This window comes from Dromiciops gliroides, chromosome 3 (assembly GCF_019393635.1).
Source record: "Dromiciops gliroides isolate mDroGli1 chromosome 3, mDroGli1.pri, whole genome shotgun sequence".
NCBI lineage: Eukaryota > Metazoa > Chordata > Mammalia > Microbiotheria > Microbiotheriidae > Dromiciops > Dromiciops gliroides.
This window is the reverse complement of record NC_057863.1, coordinates 451,514,480-451,524,020: the sequence shown is the minus strand read 5'-3', so window position 1 is coordinate 451,524,020 and position 9,541 is coordinate 451,514,480.

The following is a 9,541-nucleotide window of genomic DNA, read 5'->3' as shown; positions in this document are numbered from 1 at the left end:
TCCACTGAGCCACCTACCTACCCCAATATAATTTGCAAAAGAATAGAGTAACAACAATTTAGCAGCAGAAGAGGAGGTGACTGTAATAATGAATGTGAAAGCACTTGGAACATTTAAAGTCTCCTTCAAATGTGATGTTAAGATAATTTTAATGTATGGCCCAGAATGCAAAGGTGGGCAGGGATTAGTATTGGTGGCATCTCAGAAAAACTTTCTTTGGCTTATAACTCCACTTGCCTGGTGTACAGCACATATCAGATGTGGCTTGCATCTGGGTTTAATGCCAGTGAAGAACTAAATCCACCTCTAGTCCTCTACATCTGGTTTCTGGCTTTTCCTCAGGTCTAGCTCTTGCTTAGTCTGAGAACTCAGGATAGGTTAGTAATTCCTTCTCATCTCTCCACAAAACTGGGTCCAACAACTCTTCCGCTGGTGCTTCCCCTAGGAACTCTGTAAGTGGTTCTGTCACTTTCTCTCCACAGTTGTCATCTCTGGGACTGAGAGTCTCTTTAGGAAAGGAGGGCAGAGAATATAAATAAGCATTCTTTTCTCCTACCAGGGCCTTGAATCCACTGGTTTTGTGTAGCATTTCTCCTGACCAGAATGAGGATTCTTGGGACAATTACCAAAAGAGAAATAGATGTGTGTGTGTGGGGGGGTGTGGGTGTGTGGGTGTGGGTGTGGGTGTGGGTGTGGGTGGGTGGGTGTGTTAGCACTTTACTGAATCAGAGGCAGCATGGCTTGGTGGATAGAGGGACAGCCTTGATGTCTGACCTAAGATCATGTCCTAATCAGTACATATTTGCTATTTGACCACGAGCAAATTACTTAACTTCTCAGCATTCCCAGGAAACTCTCTCAGACTGTAAGTTATAGATGATTTGCCTATCTGCAGGAGTGGAGGTAGTTTCCATGCCAGGAGTCCTTCATGCTAATGAAATCACAGGCCAGACCCCAATGCCTCCATAAAATATGTAAACTACATATATGAAATTGATTACCATTTTTCACAGAATACAAATACATGACTGTAGACTTTTGAAATCGGCTACAAGAATGTGGGTGTGGGGCAACTATGTGGCACAGTGGATAGAGCACCAGCTCTGGATTCAGGAGGACCTCAGTTCAACTCCAGCCTCAGACACTTGACACTTACTAGCTCTGTGACCCTGGGAAAATCACTTAACCCCAATTGCCTCACCAAAAAAAAAAAGAGAGAGAGAGAACGTGGGTGTATATATATATATATGTATATATATATATATATATATATATATATATATATATATATATATATACACACATGCATATACATATATGTGTGTATATGTATGTATATGTGTGTATGTGTGTATTGTATGCAATATGCAAGTGGATCTATCTATATATATAATTAGTATATAGCACATATCAGATTTGTAAGATATCCATGTGGTTTTTTGTAAAATATTTATGTGGCTTCATCTGAGGCTTTGAAATATGAATGACTCAAAGAAAAAAGAGTTCACTAATCAGGTACCTATAGAGGAGAAATATTTTTGTGGATTTAACTTCAGAACAGTGACAATGAACCTTTAAAAATCATTTTTAATGTACAAAGTTCTAGTATCTCATTTATGAACCTTAAAATGCTTTATAAACAGCTAAGTAACAATTATTGGTCTTATTTTAAGGATGATGAAAGAGAAACAGAAATATTTGTGATTTCCTTAAAGCCACACCCCCAAGTGAATAGAGAATTCAAGCCTAGAAATTTAATCTGGGACTTGAAAACAATCTGTTACCTGTTCAACTCCAAAACACTCTTCTCTCCACCAGTGATAAGATACAATGAATTATTACATTAATGGTACAACTATTTAAATTACACACAAACACAAATAGTTATTTTTAATTATACATGTATAAGAAATAAATATATAATATACAAGTGCATGTATATTCAACCAGTGTATAGCACTTTTAAAATTCTGATGTCTTTTTTAAGGTTACAACATAGAAAATATTTTCCTATAAGAAACAGCAGCAACTCATCAAAAAAAAAAAAACATACAGTTTATTTTTTAAACAAAGCACTCAGATACTAAAAAAAACCTGAATACTTCATAAAGAAAATAGGTTGCTATTCCCTAAAATTGCCTCTAATGTTAGCTGAATATTAATAAAATCCATAAACCATTAGTACATTATAGCTGCTTTGTTCTGAATTACATAGACCTTTTATGTTTATTCCTCAGTGAAAATGCATAAAAAAATGAAATCCACTCTAATTGTGCTCTCTGAAGATAGCTGGTAAAATCATTTCTAGCAGCTATAAATCAATTGTAGTATTAAAATGACCTGCCAGGTGCATCTTCTGGGTATCAGACTAATTAAGGGAATGTATTAATTGCAACTATTCATCAACACCACCAACGTTGTTAGGTAACCCTTACAATGAATCTTTTTTACCATATTATCCTGCAATAAAACTGCAGTTTTGTAAAAGGGAGAGAGAAAAAGAGAGAATTGTTTCTTTCTGCATTTCAAAAAGATCTTGTGTAGCATTCCAAAATCACCAGAACAGGAAGTATTCTTACCCACAAACTTCCCTCACTTTTTGCAAATGCTTCCATTCTATTTTCTTTTATAAAAATTAATGTAATATATGTACAATTACAACAAATCTAGACTTTGAAAACACTGCGATTTTATTGCTTTTCTCCCCCAAATATCTGCTGATGATAGCATTATATGGTCCCACCTTTGAATGCATTTCCCCCCCAGCTGGGAGTCAATAGAGCTGTAATGGCAATTAGTGAAAAAAGAGCATTAGAAGAAGGTAGATTTGGGTCCTTAAGTGGTAAACTGAGGATGCTTTTAAAATTAATTTCAGATGATGGCCATGATGGTGTTACATTTCATATTCCTCGAAGGGGAATAAAAGCTTAGACTCAAAAGTATTTTACAAAAGGAGGAGAGGTTTGTGTGACTTAATTGCTGAGATTGCCCCAGAATGCAAACCTACTTGCTGGTTGCAAATCAATAATTAACTCACTTATCAGTCGCCATATGGAGGATTTCTGCTTCTTTCAAAAAATCTAAGCATGTTGGGGAAACAAAATGATACAATAATATATATGAGACTCTTCTTCCAAGCAGAAAAGTCATGTTGTATTTCTTGTAGCTGTGTCCTCAGAACTTGAAGCAACTTCAAAGCCATTAGAGATAAATCCATTGAGAACAGGCTTCAACTTTGGCACCATGTCCCCAAAATGTCTGATCCACTCCTGAGGAATGTGTAGTTCAAAGAACACTTGATTTGGAATCAAGATACCCTGAATTCAAATTTTGACTCTATCACCTACTATACCTATAACATTTAGTATGTCATTTTAGTTCTCTGGACCTCAGTTTCTTCATCTGCAAAATGAGTGGGTTGGACTCAAGGACCTTTAAGGTACCCCAGATCCAAATCAATGATGCCATCATTAATGATCCTATAATTCTGGGTGTTAGTCAGCTTAGCAACAAAGTGGCTGCCGTGACCTCACTTTACACAGTATTCTGCCTCCTGCCTTCATATCTTGGCACAGGATGTTTCTCATGTCTGGAATATTCTGTTCACATGTATCTTTTAGAATTCTAGTTTCATTCAGACTCAGTGTATCACCTCTCACAGGAGACCTTTCCCCAGTTTCTTCCAATTCTTTACCTACCCATCTCTGTATTTTAGTTTTGTGTGTATGTATGTATGTATGTATGTATGTGTGTGTGTATATGTGTATATGTATATATATGTGTGTGTATATATATGCATATATATAATTTATTTATATGAATGTGGGCATATTATTTCTCTTTTAGTAGAATGTAAGCTCTTTGAGGGCAAAGACTAATTACATTTTTGTCTTTGCATCCACAATGTCAGGTACATAGTGGTACTTAATAAAGGTTACCAAATTTAATTGAATTTTCCTTCTAAAACTTTAGACTCTTAAGTCTTATAGTGTATTTTAAATTTCTTTTCCACTTACCTCTGACAGGCAGCCCATTACCAATCCATATTAGTCTCAAAACATTCTTCTCTTGCCATAGCCATAATCCATGTACTAACTATATAAAACTAAACTACAACACTAGCTTCCCCTGAAGGACTTTTCCTGACAGATTTTATCATCTCCAGTTCATGCTGCACCTAGCAAAGTGGGACAGAGTCAAACATCATTTGGATTATGTCACTTCCTTTCTCTAGAGAAAACTGTTTCTCTGCATTTATTAAAGATTTAGAGGCAGTGTGGCATAGTCACTAGAGAGCTGGCCTAGGAGCCAGGAAACCTGGGTTCAAGCCCCAGCTCTGACACACATGGATATGTAGTTTTGGGCAAGTCACTTAATTTCTCAATACTCTACCAAATATGTTGTTCAGTCATTTTTCAGTCATGTCTACCTCTTCATGACTCCATTTGGGTTTTGTTTTTGTTTTGTTTTTTGAAAAGATACTGGAGTTGTTTGCCATTTCCTTCTCAAGCTCATTTGACAGATGAGGAAACTGGGGAAAACAAGGTTAAGTGACTTGCCCAGGGTATCACAGCTAGTAAGTATCTGAGCCAAGATTTGAAATCAGAAAGATGAGTCCTTTTTTTTTTTTTTTAAACTTTTGGGCCAGCATTCCATCCACTATGCCACCTAATTGCCCTATATAGAAGATACCAACCTCCATTGGTAGAAAGAGTTTCCTCATGTGGGAGTTTCTTACACAAAAAAATCACATTGTAGTTCCAATCCCTATTAGAATTTTAATCAATATTTGCTAAATTTGAGTCTACAGATCTAAACAAAACATCAAATTACAGGCTTCAATCTCTTTTGTTCTACAATGTAGGTGCCCTTATTTTCTCCAGAACAAAGACAACTACTAGTCTGTAGCCAGCTGAGCAAACTGATCACTGACTCAAACATACAATTATTTCTCCCATCTTCAATATTTTTTCCTCCTTCTGACCAAAAAATAATTCCTTCCAAAGTCTAGTTCTAAGTCCTCTGAGGAAGCTTTTTCCATATCCTGCCAACTGAGCACTGATCACTCATCATTCCTCTAAATCCTGGAGTGCTTCTGTATGGATCTGTGTGTGCAATTATAATTGGGTAAGCAAAAGTTTCTGAACTTTTTTCTGAGGTTTTTAATGCATTGTGATATGTTTTTTGCATATCCTTAAAGTCAAGAACTGGCTCTGTTATCCTTGGAGATATGATATCCAAACCCCTTAGTAAAGTGCTTTGTGCAAAATGTTGATAATGGTTGATGTCTATAATAATTTGTACTCTTGGTGAGCTCAAAAAAAGGTGGGGTGGATAATTTTCTTCTGCTTCATCATTATCATCCCACAACATTTTAAAAGTGCTTTGTTTAGGGGGCGGCTAGGTGGCGCAGTGCATAGAGCACCGGCCCTGGATTCAGGAGTACCTGAGTTCAAATCCAGCCTCAGACACTTGACACTTACTAGCTGTGTGACCCTCGGCAAGTCACTTAACCCCCATTGCCCCATAAACCACCCCCCCCAAAAAGTGCTTTGTTTAAATTAAAATAATTTCTCAGGGCACTGTCCCTAAACATGTCATGGGTCCTAATACATAGGTTAGGTTTTTCAAGAAGAGCAAACACATTCTGAGCTTCCTTCTCTGGTTGCCCTTCAATTGTATTCAATACAATGACCATCCATCAAGTACCTAGAACCTTAGAATATGCAAGATATTGTTGCAAGTTCCACTAGATAGACTGCAACATCTTCTGCTGCAGCTGTGATCTCATCAGTATGGATATAACCTCTACTGATGCCAACACACCTCTTACTGGGTGATTTTAATATATATCATCCCATAAACTGTCCTCCACAGAGAATCCCCACAATGTGCTGTAGAACTTCCCCTTGTTCTTTGGGTATTCTGTGAGTAATAGTGCCACATGGGAGCCATCCATTTGTTATCCTTCAGTTTATGTGTTTGTTTGTTTGTTTTGTGAGGCTGGGTCTCCCTGTCTCATCCAGGCTAGAAGTGTGATGGCCATTCATGGACCCAATACCAGTAATAATTTGCATAGAATTTCTGATCTCCTCCATTTCTGACCTGGTTGAGTTTGCCCCTCCTTAGGAAAACCTGGTGGCCCTTGCACCTCTGTAGGCCTTAGTGTAATGGAAACACCCAATTAACTTTAGCACTAGGCTCATAACCTAGATGTCATCCATGATTCCTCACGATCTCTCACCCTCCATATCCAATTTGTTGCCAAGACCTGTTGATTCTACCTTAGTAACATCTCTCACATGGATCCTCTTCTCTCCTCTGACACAGCTACCATTCTGGATGCAGGCCCATATCACCTTCCACTAGGATATTATAAGAACTTGCTCATTGGTCTTTCTCCTCGTTCCTTTGGAGGGTCAAAGGGATCTTTACAAGGTGCAGATTTTACTATGTTAACCCTCTCCTCTCTGCTTTCAGTAAACTGCAATGATTCCCAATCACCTGCAAAATCAAATCTAAAAATCCTCTCCTTGGAATTCAAAGCCTTCCATAACCTGGACCCCTTTACATACAACTTTTCATTTTTTTTTACACCTTACGTATATCATATACTCTAAGATCCAGTGACATTGTCCTCCTTGCTGTTCTTCAAACAAGACAATCCTTCTCTTGACTCTATACATTTTTACTAGCCTTGTCTTTTCCTTGAATGTTCTTCCTCATTATCTCTACCTCCTGGTTTCCCAGGCTTCTTTCCAGTCATAGATAAAATTGTAAATTTGTAAAATTGTTAAATTCTACAAGAAACCTTTCCTGATTTCCCCTTAATACTAGTGCCCTCCTTCTGTTATTTCCAATTTATCCTGTAAATAACTTATTTGTACATAGTTGTTTGCATATTGTCTGCCTCATTAGACTGAGTTTCTTGAGAGGTTGTATTGCCTTTTGCCACTCATTGTAGCCTCAGAACTTAGCATAGTGCCTAGCACATAGCAGACACTTAGTAAATGCTTATTAACTGACTGCAGTTCACAGTTCTTCTGTTACTTCTGAATTTTCACAGTCATTTGTAAAAGCTAATTGATATTAGTTATTTAAAAGGAACTAGGGGACTAATCACTAGAGGCTAACAGGAAGGGGACATAGAAAAATGGGGATTTGAGATGATAGCATAAGAGAATAATCACCTTGACCCATAAGAGGTACTCCCTAAATCATGAGGAAGTGATATAGGTACCTTGTTTTGGGAAAATGAAGCCAGAACACTTCTATACAAGAAAAATTATTATCAAATTTGTAAATGGCATAAAGTTAATATATTGGATAACAGGATTAGATTTTTAAAAGATATCAACAGGCTAGGAAAAATTGACCCAATTTTAATAGGTTGAAATTTAATAGAAATAAATATAAATTTCTACAATTAGAGGGCAAAATCAATATTACAAATATTGTACTTGATGGGGATTGTGTGACTCAACAATATTTCATATGAAAAAATGAGGATTTTAGGGCACTATATATTAGAGAGGGCACAAACAAGTTAGAATGGGTACAGAAGAGGATGACCAGGTTGGGTTAGAGGAACGAAGTACAAGCCGCATGAGGATAAATTGAAGAAATTAAGAATTCTTAGCCTATATAAAGGAAGATACAAACATATGATTGGTTGGCTTCAAGATCTTGAAGGGCTGCCATGTGGAACAAGAAGTAAACTTATTTTGCTTACCCTCAGATCAGAAATGGGAACAATTAATGGGGGTTGTAGAAATGTGGGTTTGGGTTTGATGCACGAAATATTTCTAACAATTAGTTTTGTTCACAAGTGGAATAGGCTTCATTTGGAAGTTGTGTGTTTCCCCCCTAATTGGAAGTCTTTGAGATCACTTATTAGAGATTTTGTCATTCAAATATGGGTTGGTCAAGTATGGGTTGAGGTAGATGACCTCTGAGGTACCTTACAAATTTTATACTGTGCATTCTCATGTATCTTACAAAACAAAATGAGGTATTGAAATCAATAACAGTGGAATCATATTCTTTATACTTTTCAGATGTTTTGTGATGTGAAGATAAAGGCTATTATAAAAATTTAATTAACTGTAAAGATTTACCTATTTGTTTCCTTATCATGTTTTCAACAAGGACATCCTTCAGATTTCCATGAACCAGTCTCATACATCTTTAATAGATATGACAAAGTAATTATATTTTTGATAGTTGCTGATTTATCCTTACCAATTTACAAAGATAAAGAAACCCTTGCTCTCAAGAAGTTTACAGTCTAGTAGTGAGGACATGACAGGTATACAAATAACCATTTTACAAGCTACAATATAAAAACCCCATAGGATAGGTTTAAAAAGATGGCATGAGATAGAAATTACTTACAAAGGAAAACTCAGGAAAAGCTTCATGAAGGAGGTGACACTAAAGCTAGGTCTTGAAGAAAAAGGATTTTAACTGGTAGAGACATTTAGGGAATCTAATCCAGTCATGGAGAACATAATCAAATGTATAGAGGCAGGAAAGTATAAGATAGAATCAGGGAATAACAATTAGTCTAGCTGGCATCCAGGTAAGTACAGTGAATAGAACATTAGGTCTGGAGTCAGGAAGACTGGAGTTCAAATATTGTGTCTACTCTATGACTCTGGGCAAGTCACTTTATCTCTGTTTGCCTCAGTTTCCTCAACTGAAAAAGGGGAGTGATAACAGTACCTACCTCACAAAGGTGTCTTGAGGATCAGATGAGATATGTGTGTTCTTGGCATAGTACCTGGCACTAATAAATGCTTATTCCCTTCTCTCTAGCCATCTTTTGATAGACTAGGGCTTCTTAAACTTTTTTCACTCATGACCCCTTTTTGCCTGAGAAAGTTTTACATGACCCCAGCTATACTGGTATAAAAAATAGGTATATGTAACCTTTTACTGTTGCCAATTTTTTGTGACTTCCACATTCAGTTATGTGACCCCCGCTATGGGTACATTAAACACAGTTTAAGAAATTTGGGACTAGACTCTGCAGCGTCTGAAGTTTAATGGTGTGAAATAAGTCTGGAATTAGAGTTTGGATCTAAATTGAAGATGTTCCTGAATACTAAGAAATAAGAATGCAGAGAAATTTTTTTTTATTTTATCACTGAGGGCCTATTTTTAAATGCAGAAGGAAGACTTTGACATACAGTGATTGTATGGGGAAGAAATTAGAGATAGGAAAACCAGCTCAAAGGCTACTACTCATAGTACAGGTGCTAGATAATGAAAATCTGAACTATAGCTATGGCAGTGGAAAAGGAAAGGAGGAGGAAGCTATGAAGACATACTAAAGAAATAGAATCACCAAGACTTCGTAGTAGGGATGAAAAAGATAAAAGTCAAAATTGCAACAAAATTTTGAGCCCAAGTGACTAGTGTCACCAGAAATAGAAAATTTAGAAGAGGAGCAGGCATGGAGGAAAATGAGTTAAGATATGGGCACGTTGAGTTTGAGATGCCAGAGAGTCATTCTTGAGGAGATGCTCAATAGGAGTTA